The sequence below is a fragment of the Mangifera indica genome, unplaced genomic scaffold (genome assembly GCF_011075055.1).
Source record: "Mangifera indica cultivar Alphonso unplaced genomic scaffold, CATAS_Mindica_2.1 Un_0003, whole genome shotgun sequence".
Taxonomy (NCBI): Eukaryota; Viridiplantae; Streptophyta; class Magnoliopsida; order Sapindales; family Anacardiaceae; genus Mangifera; species Mangifera indica.
In genome coordinates, this window is record NW_025401095.1 from 207,131 (window position 1) to 226,363 (window position 19,233).

Below are 19,233 nucleotides of genomic sequence, written 5' to 3' on the forward strand. Positions count from 1 at the left end.
AAAGAAATTAAAAGGAAATTAAGAAAAAAAAAAAAACCATGGTTGATGACAAAACTCTGTAGACCATAAGGATGCTTTCAGTCTAGTCATTTATTATATAGAAGCTCCTATCAAATCTCATGTAGGATTGATGTTTTTAGAGGGTAATTTTTAAATGAGCAGTATTATAAGTATAACTTTATATATAAATAATGATATATAATCATATGTTTAGATAATTAAAAATAAAAAATAATATATTATTTAATCATATAATGATATATTGTTGTTTATATAAAAATTATGTATATTGTATTATCCTTTTTGAATTGATTGGACTAATATGGTTGGTCACATTAGTAAAATTATTAAATTTTTATATATATTAAATAATTTATTAAATAATATTTTAAATAAGTATTTTTATTAAAAATATATATCGTATTGTAAGATACGTATCATATCATACGATACATCTACTATATCGTATTAATTCAATACATCTTATATTATATATATTTTTTATTTATATTGTATCATATCATAGGATATGTATTATATATTATAGAACATTAATAATTATAACTAAAACCCTTAACCCAAACTGATTAGATCAACTTGGATTATAAAACCATGGTTCAATCAGATTAATCTTAAAAAGTAATATTTTTATGTTTTATTAAATATTAATTGATAAAATTAGCTAGAAAATCATGTAAATAAGAGTGGCTAACTCGGCCCTAAAAGATTTTATTGGTTAGGCATTTATATTTTGAGATCTAGATCATGTCACAACAAACAAAATTCCAACAATAATAGCAATAAAACAAATTTTGCATACAAGTGAGAAAACATGAGAGGCTACTTTCAAAACAATCAGAAAACAAACACAAACAGGAGCTTAACTTACATTGGCTACTTGCCTGGCTTCAATGTCTTGTAAACTAAGAGTTACAGCTCTCTTGTGGGGTTCCAAGCCTTCCACTTCCGCCATGGTTGCAACGTATGGACCAAGCTTTTTCAGACCTTCTGTTGTACTTGAGGAAGGAATCAAGAGACACCCCACCAGACATCCGTGCATATCCATATGTTGGAAGTACGTGGTTTGTCCTGCTTGCATAATCTCCCGCACTTTCAGGTGTCCATGGCCCAAAGAACACAGAACCTGCAATAACAATCAAATACAGTTTCAATCCATCTTGCCTTGAGATAAAATGGTCGTCAAATTAAGCATTTCTTGTTAACCCCACAAATAATCACAAATTTAGTTAAGCTTCAGATATGTATTAAATTGTCAACCCATTTCTGGTACTTTTCCCATCAATGGTGTGTTTTCGCTTTTATCGGCCTTTATGGTAACCAATTATAAGGCATTATGAAGTTTACCTATGGGATCAAGCAAAATAAAACATACCAAGAATTCAACTTAGTTACTAGAACAATTTACTAAATCTAACCACAGTTGTTCAAGGTTATTTATTGTATTCGAAATAAAACCCACTAACAGAGACTTAGAACAAAATATATCAATATTAAAAGATAAGAACCTTCAGACATTATGACTTGCACCTCTAAAGCTAGGGGATATCAAAATACACAACCATAAAGAAAATTATCAAGGTAGAACACTTCAGAGAACAAGAAGAAAAACATTCTAGAATAATACCTGCATTCTCAATGAAGCATTCCCATTTTTCAGCATCTTTGACATTAACTATCAGATGCTCAGGAACACACGTTAAAAAAAGAGACTGCCTAAATAAACCAATGATGAAATTATTTTCACAAAGCAATACTCAGGACTTCTAATACAATGATATGTAAACTTGAACACAAAAAGTAATACAAGAGACATGCATATATACCAAAAAGATGAAGAAAAAATAAAATCGATATCACATTTTCATAAAAATTCTGAAAGTCATTATCATTTCATGATTTTCCAAGCACAAATTTCAAACAGTTTATATTATAGTAACTAAGGCTTCCATCATAGATCCTCAAAAACACTGCATGAGTATAACTGAAAAGCCCAAAAATGTGTGGACTGGTTAAGAAATTAAAATTGGAGAGGCTAGCTAGAGTGAAAATCTAGAAAGGTAAATATTAGGTGCATGAATTGTATACCTAAACCACTACTCACTTTACCTGTCATCATATCATAGAAGTTAAAAGTACTAACAAAACAGTAAAAATAAATTCATCTAGGTTTGGAATTAAGAAAGCCGAGAAACAAATAAGAGGGTTAACCTCCATCATATCACGAGCAACACGGTGTAACTGTGGCTACGAGCTTTTGAAGCAAACTCTCCTCTTGGAGGGTCTTGACACTGCTTTCCGATTTCCTCTTCGATAGCTCTTAGATCAATTCCATCCCCGCCAATAACAAGAACAACTTGACTGTCCGGCTCATGCTCAGCCTATTCACAAATTGAAGGCATTAAGTTTGATTAAGCAGAAAAAAACTAGTATGAATCGTACAAATTCATTCATTCACGTGAAAAGAAATGGGTTTTCTGTTTCAGGACATCAAATGTACACAAGCATGAAATCTGCTGAGTTCAAATAATGACATAAGATTGTTTGAGATTGGCCTCCAATGCAAGATATAGATCAACAGGAAACTTATCCATTGATTCAGACTCTCGTTTACTTAATAATTGAAAAAAAAAAAAAACCACAACTATGGATTACTGAAGTGGTTCATTTCTGCTCATACTGACACATAAGATCTAAAATCAAATATATGCTTGGTATATGTCCAAACAATGGACAGCTTAACCAATTATAATTTTATACAACTCATAAATCATGTTAACAATTAAGATAATCATAGAAGCAATATCAATAGGTACATCTAAAATCATGTCCAAACAATGAACGACAATGGTGGTCTAGACGAAGCTGAATTCGTTTGGAAAACGAAGATCCAGACAAAGAGCTTCGACTTCTCATTTGGATTTCGTCTAGATGCTATCAAATTCAAACAATGTCGATCACAAGGAAAGTGTTGGAGGAAGAGACGACGCCTGGAGGGAGAGACATCGGCCGTCGTTCACTAAAAAATTGCTAGCAAAATTTAAAACCCTAGATAGGGGGAAAAATGTCACTTTTCAAAACTTAATTTTAGGGAGAAATTATTAGTTTTTCAAATTAAGGGGGTAAAATGATATAAACTTTTATTTTTTTAAATATTATTGTTAAAATTATGATTTTACCCTTAATTTTAACAAATTTTAGTGCATAGGTGAGTATTTAAGTTTTTCAAAGATAGAGGGTAGGAATTTGAAATTTCACTATACCTTGAGGGGGGGGGGGGGGGGGGGGGGGGGGGGGGGGGGTTGGGGGCATAAGTCTTTTGGCCTTTTGGGTGTTACAATTTGCAATCAAGTAACTAACTGAGAAAGCAAATCTGCAGCTATGTGAACAGGGCTAGCATATTTGTCTGCAGTGACTAAAACTTCTGAAGGAGCAACAGGCATGTCAATTGAAATCATTGCTCCACTGTTCTATTGAGCAGATAGAAACCTAAATAAAACAAGTCAAAATGACCAAAGAAAAATTCTGCATATTTATCTCTGCTTTTACCTTCACAAGAATGGAAAATAAGCTAATTTTAAGTAAAGGAAAAGAATACATACTTGGAGAATCATTTTTGCTGTGTGACATACTGATTTCCAGGCCCAAAAATCTTCTCAACCTGCAAATTGATGAAGAGGAACATTTTTGTATTAAAAGTAACACAATTTTCAATAATTATTACTTTTTTAAATCTGTATTTGAACAACGAAAACCTTAAAGCAGTTAATTTTTACGTTAAACATCTCTTTAACAAGCATTCAGAATATTGAAAAAGCATAAAACATGGATTGTGTTTATCTATCAATGTCTTGCATTTATAAACTATCAATCAACTCATCTAAAAGACAAGATTACGCTCAAATTCAGATAAGTATTTTAAGCAACTGATAAAAGAAATGAGAATACTTAATTATCAGAATTAAATTCCACCAAGAAATAAATTTACAGAAAATTCATACCATTGGGCAAGTTCTGTCCCCAAAGCCATAGCAGATATGGCCTGTTAAGCAAAAATTGTTAAATTATATAAAGCAGATATTTCAAACCTAAATAGAAAGCTAACATTGAAAAGAAATTACTCCTGAGTCCTGAGTACACAAACACATATGAGGATTGCTTTACGCATTCAAACCTGTCCTCCTCCAGCTTTCTTGGCACGATACAGTACATCCTAGAATAAAAATTGTTTTTTGCAGTGTGTTAAATACACAACAGAACATTTCAAGTATCCCCTGCCTTCCAACCAAGCCCATAAAGCTGCTGAATATATTCAATACACGACGTTGATGGAGTTCTCTCATCCATTTTGGATTCTTAATGCACGTAAATAGAAACAGGATGAAGATAGGTAGCTTTTATTTATTTTAGGCTAATTAAAAGGAAAGGCAAAAGTCCACAGCACATACAGAATTAACCTCCAGTATTCTCATAGAAAGGAAAGGTTAATTATATTTATAGTAGCATCATCACATGGCTTTAGCAATAAACTTAATTCTGGTACAAGGGTAGTGCCAGCCAAGTTTCCAAATTGACTGATAACAAACAGACGTAATATCTCCTAACATAGATCAACTGCTTTCTTATTCAATTATTTTTCTTTTGTTTACTTTTGTAAAGGGGGAGAAAATTAGGTCAGTGGGCATCTGACCCCCCCAGCCTTGAGGATGGCCAGATTACTTTGTGCTTTTGTTGCTTTTTATGGCTGAATCACTATTTCCCGCCCCAATTTGGATGATACGTTTTTATATTGTTTTCTGTTGCTTTATGATTTTATGTTATATCCAAACCAAGCTGATTCAATTTCAAAAACCAGCTTGACTTGATTATGCTCAGCTTGAATTTGTTTAATTTGAGTTTGAGTAGAATCTAAGTTAAAATATTCAATTCGTTTGTAAAATCGAATTGAACTCAAGCCAAAAAATGTTTGATTTGAGTTTGACTCAAATTCATAATTCAAAATTTATGGCTTAACTCAGTTCAAGTACATGATTCAGATCAACTCAAATTCATAGTTCGAACTAGTGGTTAGAATTCATGGCTTAGTTTGGCTCGAACTGGTGAAATTGTATATTATTTGGGTAAAACAACATTATTTAATCAATAAGTCACAAACTCAAGTCACAAATTTGAGTCACGAATTCAAACCATCGATTTAAGTCAAACCAAACCATGAATTTGAAGCATTGAGTTTAGTTATAAATTTGAATCGAAATTGAGTCAATCCGAACTAAATCATTTATTATTTGAGTCGAACTTGAGTCACTCTTAATTTTGGCTCACTTGAGCCACACCATTTTTTATTTGAATTAAACTCAAGTCAAAGAATATTTCAAGCTTAACCCGGTTCACATGTACCCTATTTATAATGAAACAATTACCACTTTGAAAAGTCTACTTTTTCACTCATATTTTAAATTTGTTATAAAAAAAATTTGTTAAATTTTTTATTAAGTTGATGAAAATACCAAGCTAAATAACAGTTTCCCACGAAAATTTATGTACTCAACATTTTTACCCAGCATATTTGGGTGAAGTTCAAAATCACTTATATACATTTTCATCATTTTTTACAAATATATTAGTTGTCATGTTTGTGGGTTATGAAAAAGAAACCCATATTACTTAGATACAACAAAAATGTATGTACCCAATTTTAAATACTCTTAATTGAATATATATATATATATAATATGATTTAATGATTTTAAAGACTAGATAACATTTATTTATATAATAACGTATTATATGAGTATCAATATTGACTTGACAACCAATATTTTGTATTTATGTAACTATAGAGCATATGATTTTGAAATTAGAATCGATTGATTCTATAAAATTGAAATCAGAACTTACCTAGAATAGGTTGATTCCAAGTAGGAATTAAAGCCTATTATTCCAATTTCAAATTGATATTTTTTCTCATCTCACATGCATGTGTCTAATGTGACTTATTAGTCATAACTATTATGGACAACGAGTTCAATCTTTAAAATCCACCATCAATGTATAATAAAATTAATTTAGAAAAAAAAAAAAAAGCAGAGTTATTGTTTTTCAAAGTCAACAATTAAGATAGGTGTCACGAAATGAAAATTCGCTTTCTTTTTTTTAATGGAAATATTCATTAATTATATTTAGTGAATAAAACTGGAACCACTTACCTGAATTTAGATGAATTTTATAGAAAATCTTTGTAAAACACTAACTATTTTGTGATCAACAGCCAGTCGTCTCTTTTGAAAGGTTGAAGAGCCATTTTACATTTTTAAGATTAAAGATAAGGTAATCTTGGTATTATGCTAAACTTTATGATATAAATATTTAATTAATTTTGTATAAGCAAGGTGTTTTGATGGTAAAAATTTCTGTATCTTTTTTTTTTTTAAAGGAAAATGGAGAAGTTAATGTATCAGCTTTTGGATTTCCCACAATTTGTGATAAAATAATATTTTGACCTTAATAGTTTTCTAAATTTTGTTCGATTATAAACCAAAAAAAATTTAATCGCAAAAGTGTATAGTTATAATTTTTTTTAGAAATAATAAAATTCATATCAAAATAATTCCCTCACACACAACTGAAACACTGAAAATTGAGCACTAACAGCTTAAGTTTTATCTCCTAAAATATCATTTTGAAACAAAACTAAAACTAACACGTTAAACTTTGGTAAACAAAATCAAATTTTCATCTTATGAAATAATTAATTCAAATAAAAGTGAAATGGTTCTTAAATATTTCTCCTCTAAAATTGGGTGTTAATTTCCTTAATATAACCATTTTGCAACAAAACTTAAAATGTCACTAATTATTTGGTCCGTAGATTAATTTTTATTGTAGTTTGAAAGAAAAAAGGTCTCTTAGTAAGAGACTATATTCCCCCATTTAAAGGGGTAGGTGCAGGCAACTTCTTATCTCCACCCAAGCAGTAACAGACAGAAGCTGATATATATATGACCAAGACGTGTCTCAATATTAAGTGTCATCAGTGTGAACATGGAGACACCTGTATTCTTTTCCTCTCTCTATATATAAACTTTCACTACCATAAGGATTAAAGCCGTGCAAGTTACCTGCGGAAATGATGAAGGTAACTTTTATCTTCTTATGTCCAGTGAATTCTTGCCTATCATATTCTGTAGTTCATGTTTCTCAGCTTAGAGTACTTGATATATATCTTCTCTTGCAGAAAAGGGCATCTAGCTTGAGGAAGAAAGTAGATTCTCTCTATTTGAAGGTATGCACAAACATTTATAAAGGGGGGAAAAAAAAGACACCATATCTTGAGTTTCTATGTAATTTATGAACGAACCAGAGAGATAATAAAGACAATGCACAATCAATTTATGTTGGTTCATTAGTCAAAATATTATTTCAATATCTAATATTTGCTAATGAATTGGTAATAAAAAAGAATAATATGTTTATATATCTGAATTTTTATTCTTAAGAGAAACTCTATTAAAATTCATATTCCTTGAATAAATTCTAAAGTGATTTTTCAAGGTTAAGTTCAAATAGCTTCTAGACTCAAGAACGCTGCCCTTTGTCCCTCTTGACCACTGATCAGACAGCAGAATCTGTATGCATCATCTTTATAGATGAAGTGGTCACAAATTTCAATAATTTATATGACGAATATGATGTTTTCTTAATTTTCATGTAGGGAGCAGAATATTTCCCAGAAGAGATACTATTACAAAAGGTGAAGGTATGCCTATAAATATACCAAATTTCATTCTTACTTTGTTAGTCAATCAAAATGCAAGTGAGTTTGCCGATATTATATCTCTTTCTTCTAGCTGTTGAACTGAAATTTCGAATAGCATATTAGTTTTCGTTGTACTTTTCTTTATCCATTTTTCTTTTCCAACTGATCTATTTCTCATTCACCATTTTCTGTTTTCTTTTTGTAAGAGAAAGAAAACCAAAGCAATCACAAGGCGATTCTTCTGAAGCTAAGGTATACAGCTTTCTCAAAATTCCTTTGAATTTATGCATCCTGACTATAGTCACTGCTAAAGATTCATAGTTAAAATATAAAGAAAGATATCTATCTTGAAGTCGTAACAATATATTCCCTCGTGGAACAGGGTAAGCATTGAATGGGCCATGATATCATCCACGTTAGGTTTGTTAATATTATTCAACAAAACTAAAAGGAAAATAAGAATGGAAACTTTCGCTCTCTTTTTTTTTACAACCTAGATGATGAGATCAATGTCTTATCGTCTACGTGAACGATTTCACAGTCCATTTCAACGTTTATCTTGCGTCACCTTGTGTCCATAGAAAATTTCCAGGATGTCTTTCACTTCAATAAAATAGAAATTATAATCTTGTAAATTATTGAGTGAGAAGTGAGAAGGAAAAAAAATTGTTGATAATTGTAACATATAATTTTAGGAGGTTGATGAACATGATACCAGTAAAAATGAACAGGAAGAAGAGCAACAGGAGCCTTCAAGACTACATCTTACTTGTGGGTTTCATTTGGTTAAAGGGAAATGGGTCATGGAATGGAAGATTACATTGTGGCAGAAACTAGGCAAATGAATGGCCATGAGCTAGGACTATATGCAATTTTCGACGGCCATTTGAGATGCAGTGTTGCAGAATACTTGCAATCTCATCTCTTTTATAAGTGAGGTACGAAAAAGGGTATTGCCTTCAGGAAAATTCTATTTTACTCAAAAGAAATCTGATTGTCTTTGCTTTGCTTAGCCTGATTTTTGGACCTGTCCTAAAAAAGGATTTCAAGAGAGCATACAAAGCCACAGACTATGAGATATTGGATAAAGTAGTCGAATCACGAGGCAGGTCAACTGCAGTTACAACAATACTAATTGACAGAGAGAAGCTAATTATGGCGAATGTAGGTGACTCTCGAGCAATTTTAAGTAAAAATTGTGAAGCAAAACCTATAACAGTAGATCATGAACCCCAAAAAGAGAAAGAACTTGTTGAGAGCAGAGGTGGATTTGTGTCTAAAGCGCCCAGTAAACAATGCATACTGTAACAACCAATTCATAACATGACGGTAGAAGACGACTTCCATGAACTAACAAGGGTAATGAAATCAGGGAATGTTCCACGTGTGGATGGGTAATTGGCAATGACAAGAGCTTTCGGACACAGGAAACTGAAGGATCACATTACTTCAGAGCCGGACGTGAGGATTGAGATGACAGACATGGATATTGTTGAAGAGTGATCCAAAATTACATATTACCGTTGTTTGAACTGGTCTTTAGGATTTTATTTATCATCTGCTAATATTTCTTTAGTTTGTTATGTAGCTGAATGGGGTTCAGGTTATGTGAGATTTTTGTTATTTATGTGTCTAGTATTTCTCCATGTAGTTGAGTCCAAGTTGTTCTCTATAAGCCTATTTAAAGGCTTTCTCTAAAGTCAATAAATCATCAAAAATACATTTTCAAAAATAATTCTATCCTTACAATTATGCTTGTTCTTTTTACTATTATATCAAATTTATTTTGCCCCTTTTCCCAACAAATTTGGTATCAGAGCAGGTTTAGATTCAATTGGAAAACTTAATAGTATTGAGAGAAAGATAGAAACACCATGGCTTCAAATGGAAATTCACTGAGCATTTCACAGCCTACCATTCCCATTTTTAGAGGAGAGAGTTATGAGTTCTGGAGTAGCAAAATGACTCTATTTAAGTCTCAAGACCTTTGAGACTTAGTAGAGAATGGGTTTGGTGATCTAGATGAAGAGAATCTATTTAAGGAGAATAGAAGGAGGGACTTAAAGGCACTGTTCTTCATCCAACAAGGAGTTCACAAGACTGTTTTCTCAAGAATTGCAGCAGTTACCACTTCAAAGCAAGCATGGACAATTTTGCAAACTGAGTTTCAAGGCTCATCGAAGGTAATAGTTGTGAAACTCCAAACTCTTAGACATGAGTTTGAAACTTTAATCATGAAAGGAAATGAATCAATCCAAGATTTTTTTTTTCTAGAGTTATTGCAATTATTAGTCAAATGAGGTCATACGGAGACCAAATAATTGATCAAACTATTGTTGCGAAGGTTATGAGGAGTTTAACTCCTTAGTTTGATCATGTTGTAGCTGCAATTGAGGAATCTAAGGATTTGTCCATTTTTTCCTTTGATGAGCTAATGGGTTCTTTGCAAGCTCATGAGGCAAGGCTAAACAGATCACAAGGGAAGAGTGAAGAAAAGACATTTCAAGTGAAGGGGGAGGAAAACAAAAAGGATATGTCCACTAGTAGAGGACATGGAAGAGGCGACTTTCGTGGTAGAGGACGAGGCAGAGGTCATTTTCAAGGGCAAGAAAGGCGATCCATGGGAGAGCAAAATGGAACAAGAATGTTATCCAATGCTTTAATTGCGAAAAGTTTTGGGCATGTGAAGGTAGCTGTTGGAATCAAGCAAATTATGTGGAAGAAGAAAATCAAGAAAGTAAGTTCTTTATGGCTCATTTTCATACTAACAAAGTTCCAAGTGATGTTTGGCTTGTTGATAGTGGGTGCTCGAATCATATGATTGGCAATAGATCATTGTTTTAAGATCTTGATGAGTCACAGAAGCTACAAGTTAGACTTAGAGATAACAAGTTGATGCAAGTTGAAGGGAAGGGCACAGTTGCAGTGGAGACAAGCTATGGTAAAGTAAAATTACTTGTTGATGTTTTCTTTGTTCCTCACTTTGCACATAGTTTGTTGAGTGTAGGACAATTAATGGCTGATGGATATGCAATTTTGTTTAACAATGGGGAGTGTATTATTAAAAATAAATTCGGGCACCCTATGGTGAATTTACCTATGACTAATAAAAAAATGTTTCCACTCAAAATTTCTAATATGGAAAATCAAGCTCTTGTTGTTAGCAAAAAGATCGAGTCGAAATCATGGCATTTATGATATGGGCATCTTAATATCAAAGGCTTGAAGTTATTGAGTCAAAAAGGTATGGTTCATGACCTACCTCAAATTGGTTCACTTGATTTATGTAAAGGATGTATTTATGGAAAACAAGCAAGAAAATCATTTCCTAGTGGGCAATCATGGAGAGCCTCTAAATGTCTTGAGTTGATATACGCTGATTTGTGTGGACCTATGAAAACTATATCACTTGGTGGGAGTAAGTATTTTTTGCTCTTTATTGATGATTGTAGTCGAATGAATTGGGTGTATTTTCTAACCAACAAGTCAGAGGCTTTTAAGAATTTCAGAAAATTCAAGGCTTTTGTGGAAAAGCAAAGTGGTGCTTGTATAAAGACGCTACACACAAATCATGGTGGAAAATTTTTATCTATCAAATTCAATCTTTTTTGTAAAGAAAATGGCATTCATAGAGAGATGACTGCATCCCAGAGCAAAATGGTGTAATTGAACAAAAGAATCACACGGTTGTAGAAATGGTTAGAAGATTACTACAAGTTATAGGACTACTGAATCTTTTTTAGGCCGAAGCAATAGCAACATCAGTTTACTTGTTGAATGTTTCTCCAACAAAGGTCATCTTAAATCAAACACCATATGAAGTTTGGAGAGGTACAAAGCCATCAGTAAGCCACTTAAGAGTTTTTGGTTGTATTTCTTACATTTTGGTAAACTCTCAAGTGCATCATAAACTTGAAGAGAATTCTAAAAAATGTATTTTTGTTGGTATTGTACTCAATCAAAAGCATATTGGTTATATAACCCTCTTAGTGCAAAATAATTATAAGCAGAAATGTAATTTTCAATGAAAATGCAAGTTGGGATTGGAATAGCGACAATGAAGCTACTTAAGGGTAGATTCCATTTAAAAGTGATATGTCACCTACTAAAGAAGTTGATCCAATTCCTATTAATTCTCCAGCTTCAAACTCTTCTCTTGTAGCTTCAAAAGACAGTAGCTCATCTTCTTTAGAAGAATCCTTTAATGAAACTCCACCAAAAAAGGTTAGATCCTTATAAGAGATTTATGAGTCTTGTCAATTTGCTTTTTCTATTTCAGATCCTATAACATTTGAAGAAGCAACAACAAAACAATAATGGCAAAATGCAATGAAAGAAAAGTTAATGGCAATTCAAAAGAATGAAACATGAGAGCTGGTGGATCTACCTAAAGGCAAGAATGCAACTAGCCTCAATTGGGTGTTCAAAAGCAAATACCATACCAATGGAACCTTACAAAAACACAAAGCTTGGTTCGTTGCTAAAGGTTACTTGTAGGAATAAGGTATTAATTATGAAGAAACTTTCTCTCCAGTTGCTAGATTTGAAACTGTGAGAATTATTTTAGCTTTGGCTGCACAATTACATTAGTCTATTTATCAATTCAATGTCAAGTTTACATTTTTAAATGGAGACTTGGAAGAAGATGTTTATTAATCAACCCAAAGGGTTTGTGGTGGAAGGCAAGGAAGGGAAGGTGTACAAGCTAAGGAAGGTACTTTACGGGCTAAAACAAGCTCCACGTGCATGGTATAGCAAGATTTATAGTTACTTTTGTCAAAATGGATTCACAAGAAGTGAAAATGAACCTACCCTTTATTTGAAGATGCAAGGTGGAGATGATTTTATTATAGTCAACCTTTATATTGATGATATTATATATATTGGCTCTTCTGATTTTCTCATATCTGAATTCAAGTCTAATATGATAAAGAAATTTGAGATGTCAGACATGGGATTATAACATTATTTTCTTGGTCTTGAGGTGAAGCAAGGACTTGATGGGATTTCTACCTCACAAAGGAAATATGCAATTGATCTTCTTAAGAGATTTAATTTGTTCAATTGCAAACCAGCTACTACATCAATGAATATGAACGAGAAGCTACAACTTGAAGATGGTACAGAGGAGGCTAATGCAAAAAGTTTCAAAAGCTAGTAGGAGGTTTAATTTATTTAACTCATACTAGTCCAAATATTGCATTTTCTATTGGCATAATTTCCAGGTTTATGCAAAATCCCATAAAACATCATTTTGGAGCAGCAAAAAGGATTCTAGGATATATTGTTGGAACTACGAATTATGGTATTTGGTATACACAGGTTTCCAACTTTAGCATGTATGGTTTTACGAATAACGATTAGGCAAGTTCGTTGGATGATAGAAAAGGTACTTTAGCAAATGTCTTCAATCTTGGGTCAGGAGCAATCACATGGAGTTCACGGAAGCAAGATACAACAGCATTGTCTTCTTCAGAAGCAGAGTATGTTACAACTTTAGCAACCTGTCAAGTGGTCTGGCTTAGAAGAATTCTTGCAGATCTTCATCAAAAGTAAGAAGCTGCAATTGACATTTTTTGTGACAACAAGGCAACAATTGTGATGACCAAAAATCCAGCTTTCTATAAGAGAATGAAGCATATTGACATTCGCTTCCATTTCATTAAAGATTTGGTTACAAAGAATGAAATAATATTGAAGCACTGCAGCACACATGAACAAGTGTCAGATGTACTCACAAAGTCACTTTCAAGGGAGAAGGTTATTTACTTCAAATCACTTCTTGGTGTTCGTAATTTTGAATCAAGGGGGAGTGTTGAAGAGTGATCCAGAATTACATGTTAACGTTGTTTGAACTAATCTTTAGGATTTTATTTATCATATACTAGTATTTCTTTAGTTTGTTATGTAGCTGAATGTGGTCCAAATTATGTGAGATTTTTGTTATTTACTAGTCTAGTATTTCTCCATGTAGTTGAGTCCAAGTTGTTGTCTATAAGCCTATTTAAAGGCTTTCTCTGAAGTCAATAAATTATCTGAAATACATTTTCACAAATAACTCTGTTCCTACAATTATCCCTGTTCTCTTTACTGTTATATCAAATTTGTTTTGTCCCCTTTTCCAACAGATACTGGGCTCATGATTTTAGCTAGTGATGGCCTTTGGAAGGTATGTTTTGATTATAATGTTGTCAAATCGTTGACTACAAATAATTGAGCAAAAGAAGATGAAGATGATGTTAAGTTTGATTATGCAAGTGATGTCCAACCAAAAGGTTGCGAATTGCATCAGGAAGTTGGATGATGCTTAAGAAAAATTAGAGAAGTTAATTGAAGAGGCTTTGTCAAGGAGAAGTGTTGATGATATCTCATGTATAGTTGTCATGTTTATATGAACCTTGAAAAGCTATGAAAGATTAGAAATTCAACCCAAAAGCTTCTTCAACCTATGTATACACTTATGAATGACAAAACTTTATAGAGTATTTGGATGCTTTCAGTCTAGTCATCTATTATATAACAACTCCTATAAAATTTTATGCAAGATTGATGTTTTTAGAGTTAGACTAGGTTAAAAGGCAATTTTTAGGTTGACTAGTTTAATCGATAACATTAGTATAAAATTATTAAAATTTTATATATAATAAATATTTATTTATCAGATAATATTTAACAACTCAATGGTATCTATGGCCTATGCCATGATAAATGTAAAACCCAAATTGTCATTTCATTTTTGATAATTCGTTTTACCCATTAGGGAACCATTATCCCTATTGATATCAAATTTATAAAGTGGTTGAATCATGCTAAAACTCAAATCCAGCTGCTTTAGAGTTTAAAACAGTGATTTTTGGATGTTTTTTAAAATATTTATAGATGAAAGTGGCTATAAAATCTTGTGAATAAGAGTAAGATGCCAAACTGTCAAGAACATAGGGAAAATTCTACCAAGGCTAGGCTAACTAAACTCGTCTCTAAAAGATTGTATTGATCAGGCATTGAGATTTTGAGATCTATATCATGTTACAACAAACAAAGTTCCAACAGTAATAGCAATAACACAAATTTTGCAAAGTGAGAGAACATGACAGGCTGTTTTCGAAAAAAAAAAATCAGAAAACAAATACAAACGAAAGGAGCCTAACTTATATTTGCAACTTGCCTGGCTCCAATGTCTTGCAATCTAAGAGTTAACGCTCTCTTGTGGGCTTCCAAGCCTTCCACTTCCGCCATCGTTGCAACATATGGACCAAACTTTTTCAGACCTTCCACTATCAAGGATTGTCATATACCAAAAAGAAGAAGAAAAAATAAAATCAATATCACATCTTTCATACAAATTCTGAAAATCATTATCGTTTCAAGATTTTCCAAGCACAAATTTGAAACACTTTATATTATAGTAACTGAGGCTTCTGTCACGGATCCTCAAAAACACTGCATGAGTGTAACTGAAAAGCCCAAAAATTGTGGACTTGTTGCAAGAAATTAAAATTGGAGAGGCTAGCCAGAGTGAAAATCTGGAAAGGTAAATATTAGGTGCATGACATTTATGCTATTGTACCTAGCCACAACTCACTTAACCTGCAATCAACTCATAGGAGTTAAAAGTACTAACAAAACAGTAAAAATAAATTCATTCAGGATTGGAAATAAGAAAGCGGAGAAAGAAATAAAAGGGATAACCTCCATCATATCACGAGCAAACACTGTGTAACTGTGGCTAAGGGATTTTGAAGCAAACTCTCCTCTTGGAAGGTCTTCACACTGCTTACTGATTTCTGCTTCAACAGCTTTTAGATCAAGCAATGACAAGAACGACTTGACTGTCTGGCCATGCTCAGCCTAATCGCAAATTCAAGGCATTAAATTTGATTAAGCTGAAAATTAGTATGAATCGTACCAAATTCATTCATTCACATAATAGAAATGGATTTTCTGTTTAAAGATATCAAATGTAAACAAGCATGTAATATACTGAATTCAAATAATGGCAAATGATTGTTTAAGATTGGCATCCGATGCAAGATACAGTTTAACAGGAAACTTATCCGATGATTCAGGCAATCTGTTACTTAATAATTGAAAAAAATCTTAACTGTGGATTATTGAAGTGGTTCATTTCTGCTCAAATTGACACATAAGATCTAAGATCCAATATATACTTGGTAAATGTCCAAACAATGGACAGTTCATCCAATTATAATTTCATATAACTCATAAATAATCTTATGTTAACAATTAAGACAATCATAGAAGCAAAACCATGGTCACAGGGTAAAGTTCAACCTCTCAATATACAACAGGTACATCTAAAATGACAAAAGGGAGTTTTTGTCACATCCCACCCAGAAGGTTGTGTGCAGCTTCCTATGTAAAGTACGAAAACCAACTTCAAAAAAATATAATTCTCTATTTGGGTGTTACAATTTGCAGTCAAGTATTTTGAACAAGATAACACTCCAATTCAGATGACTATATTAAGCAACTGGCAAAAGAAATGAGAATATTTAATTGTGAGAATTAAATTCCACCAAGCAATAAGTTCAGAAAATTCATACCTTCCGCCAACATTCTGTGCCCCAAGCCCGTCCGAGTAGTAACTAAAATGTGAAACAGTGAATGGGCGCGGCGGCCTACCTTCCAACCAAGCCCATGAAGCTGCTGAATATATTCGATTTTGGAGTCTAAATGAATACAAGTAAATAAAAACAAGATGAAGACGGGGATTCTATTTATTTATCTTAGCCTAATTAAAAGGAAAGGCACATACAGAAACAATTACCCTCCAATCTCATAAAAAGGTCAATTATATTTATAGTAGCATCATCACATGGCTTTAGCTATCAACTTAGTTATTGCCCAAGTTTCGAAATTGATTGATAACAAACATGCTATCTCTTAACATTACTCAACTGCTTTCTTATTCAATTAGGAAAGTCATGGATAATTATTTTTCCTTTGTAAAAAAGAAAACAAAAAAAAGTCAAAAAGCGAGATTGAGTAGGTGGAAACTGGGCAGGGCTCGTGTGTGTACGGTCTGTGAAGAGGGAGAAAATTCTGCTTTTGCTGCTTTTTATGGATAAATCATTATTTCCCACTCCTATTTTAATAATACGATTTTATATTGCTTTCTATAGCTTTGTAATGGTGAAGGTGGTTTCAAATTGAGTTAGACCTCGTTCAGTTTCAAAAGCTAATTTGATTGGATTAACCCACTCTTAACTTTGGTTTAATGAACTTGAACTAAACTATTTTTCATTCGAACTAAACTCAAGTCAAATAATGTTGAAACTCAGCCAAATTCATATCCACCCATGTTTATAATGAAATCTTTACCACTTCAAAAAATCTATTTTTTTTTCTCATATTTAAAATTTATTATAAAAAAATTTGTTAAATTTTGTATAAAGTTGATGAAAATATGAAGCTAAATAATAGTTTCCCACGAAAATTTAAGTACTTAACATTTTACCCAGCATGTTCGGGTGGAGTTCAAAATCACCCAAACACATTTTCAGCATTTTTCCAACCAAACTTGAGTTACTCTTAATTTTGGTTCAACGAAATTATATATACTCAATTTTGAATACTCTTAATTAAATATAAATATAATATAATTTGATGATTTTAAAATAAGGTTAAAATAATATTCGTTCATATGATAACATATTATTTAAATATCTAATAAGTATCTAAAATTAAATACATATAACTTTACTCTATATAATAAATTATGAACTTATATGATAAATATAGACCAAATGACCACTATTTTGGATTTATGTAACCAGAGAGCATATGATTTTGAAATCAGAATCAATTAATTCCATAAAATTGAACCAGAACCTCCCTAAGATGGGTCAATTTTAGGTAAAAATCGGAACCTAGGATTCCAATTTCAATCTGACTTTTTTTTTCACCTTACATGCATTTGTCCAATGTGACTTATTAGTCTCAACTATTATTTATGGATAACAAGTTCAATCTTTAAAATCCACCATCAATATATAATAAAAATTAGCCTGGAGTTATTGTTTTTCAGAGTCAATAATTAAGATAGAGGGTCAAGAAATGGAATTTCCCTTTCTTTTATTATGGAAATATTCATTAATTATATTTAGTTAACCAATCAGTTTCAAACAAGCTTGCTATATTGTCACCAATTTCATGTGTAAATTAATTGAATATGATTTACAAATAATATATAATATTTAATTTTCTCATCTAAATTATAATATATGGTCATAAATATGTCTCTATATTTTTTGAAGTTCAAACAAGGAGATAGTATCCCTGCACTGCACATAATCTTTTAAGATTCAAGAAGCATGTTTGACCCATGTTGTTAAAATTTTAATTTATTCATGAAGATCCCATGTATTTTTTTTTTTTAATTAAATGATAAAATCATGATAGTTTATGTTTAAGAATATGAAAGATTTTCTAAGTGCTGCCAATATTCTTCTATCATTAGGTTTAGAAGTAAACTATTTCAACTGGATTATGAATTTGGACCATTGATTTAAATTATAAATTTAAATCGAACTCAAATTGAACCGAACAACTAAGCTTTTATTTGAGTTAAACTTGAGTCACCCATAATTTTGATTTGATGAATTTGCGCAAAATTGTATAGTATTATATAAACCCGGTTTTGTTAGATTAAACCTTTTTTTTTTCAGTTTAATAGGTATTTTTTTATACCGAATTTTAAATCAATCAATATTTATATATAAATCGGATCAAAGTGTGAACTAGTTCACAGCATAACCAAACAAACCAACCAATCCGGTTCAGTTTTAACAACATTAACCTGAAGAATATGCAACTTTGATTTCACAATTTGACGTGGCTCTTTATATTTGTTAATAAAATCATAATGTTCCTATTTACAAAATGACAAATTTCATAGCAAATTTAGCTGCATTGCCTGTAATAATTGTGAAGACAGTCTTCGAAATTCAAATGATACAACTGAGAATTTCTTATCTGGCTAATTGGCAGAATTATGTCAAACTTGGAAAGACTTTCAAATTTACCTAAAACTAGCAGATTCAACCTCATTTCCGATCATCTTGAAGCCAATTTTCAAAACTCTCAGTGGCAATAATGTTTTGGGTACATGTTTGCACTGTTGCCCATCACCTTTTCTACTATATAAATGAACACCGCAAACTATTAACATATCCATGGAGCTAGCATAAACTGTAGAAAGATTTATGTAGAGATGAATTTTTTCAAGAAATCACTGCCATACTTGGGTATGATTTTCCAGCAATTTAACCTTGCATCCATGGGGATCATTATGAAGTATGCTCTGGACAATGGACTGAGCCCACATGTTCTGGTGGCACTTCGGATGGTAGTAGCTGCCATTTTCATTTCTCCTTTGTCCATTGTCATAGAAAGGTATCTCTATTTCTAACTCTCTCTCTCTATGGATTCTATACAAA

General features: G+C 32.0%; 1 long non-coding RNA gene and 2 pseudogenes across 2 annotated transcripts; 1 reads left to right on the plus strand and 2 right to left on the minus strand.

Annotated features, from left to right (window-relative positions):
• Nucleotides 1-880: 880 nt before the first annotated feature.
• Nucleotides 881-4,365, minus strand: LOC123205331 (annotated as a pseudogene).
• Nucleotides 4,366-7,144: 2,779 nt separating this feature from the next.
• On the plus strand, nucleotides 7,145-9,277 carry LOC123205332 (annotated as a pseudogene).
• Nucleotides 9,278-14,736: 5,459 nt separating this feature from the next.
• LOC123205290 lies at nucleotides 14,737-16,556 on the minus strand. 2 transcript variants are annotated; one of them, XR_006499831.1, is made up of 3 exons: nucleotides 16,339-16,556; nucleotides 15,464-15,622; nucleotides 14,737-15,048 (listed from the first exon to the last, which is right to left on the minus strand). It is a non-coding gene; the product is annotated as an uncharacterized LOC123205290 (long non-coding RNA). The 2 variants fall into 2 exon arrangements; XR_006499832.1 differs by having other exon boundaries at nucleotides 14,737-15,361.
• Between the last annotated feature and the right edge of the window lie 2,677 nt (nucleotides 16,557-19,233).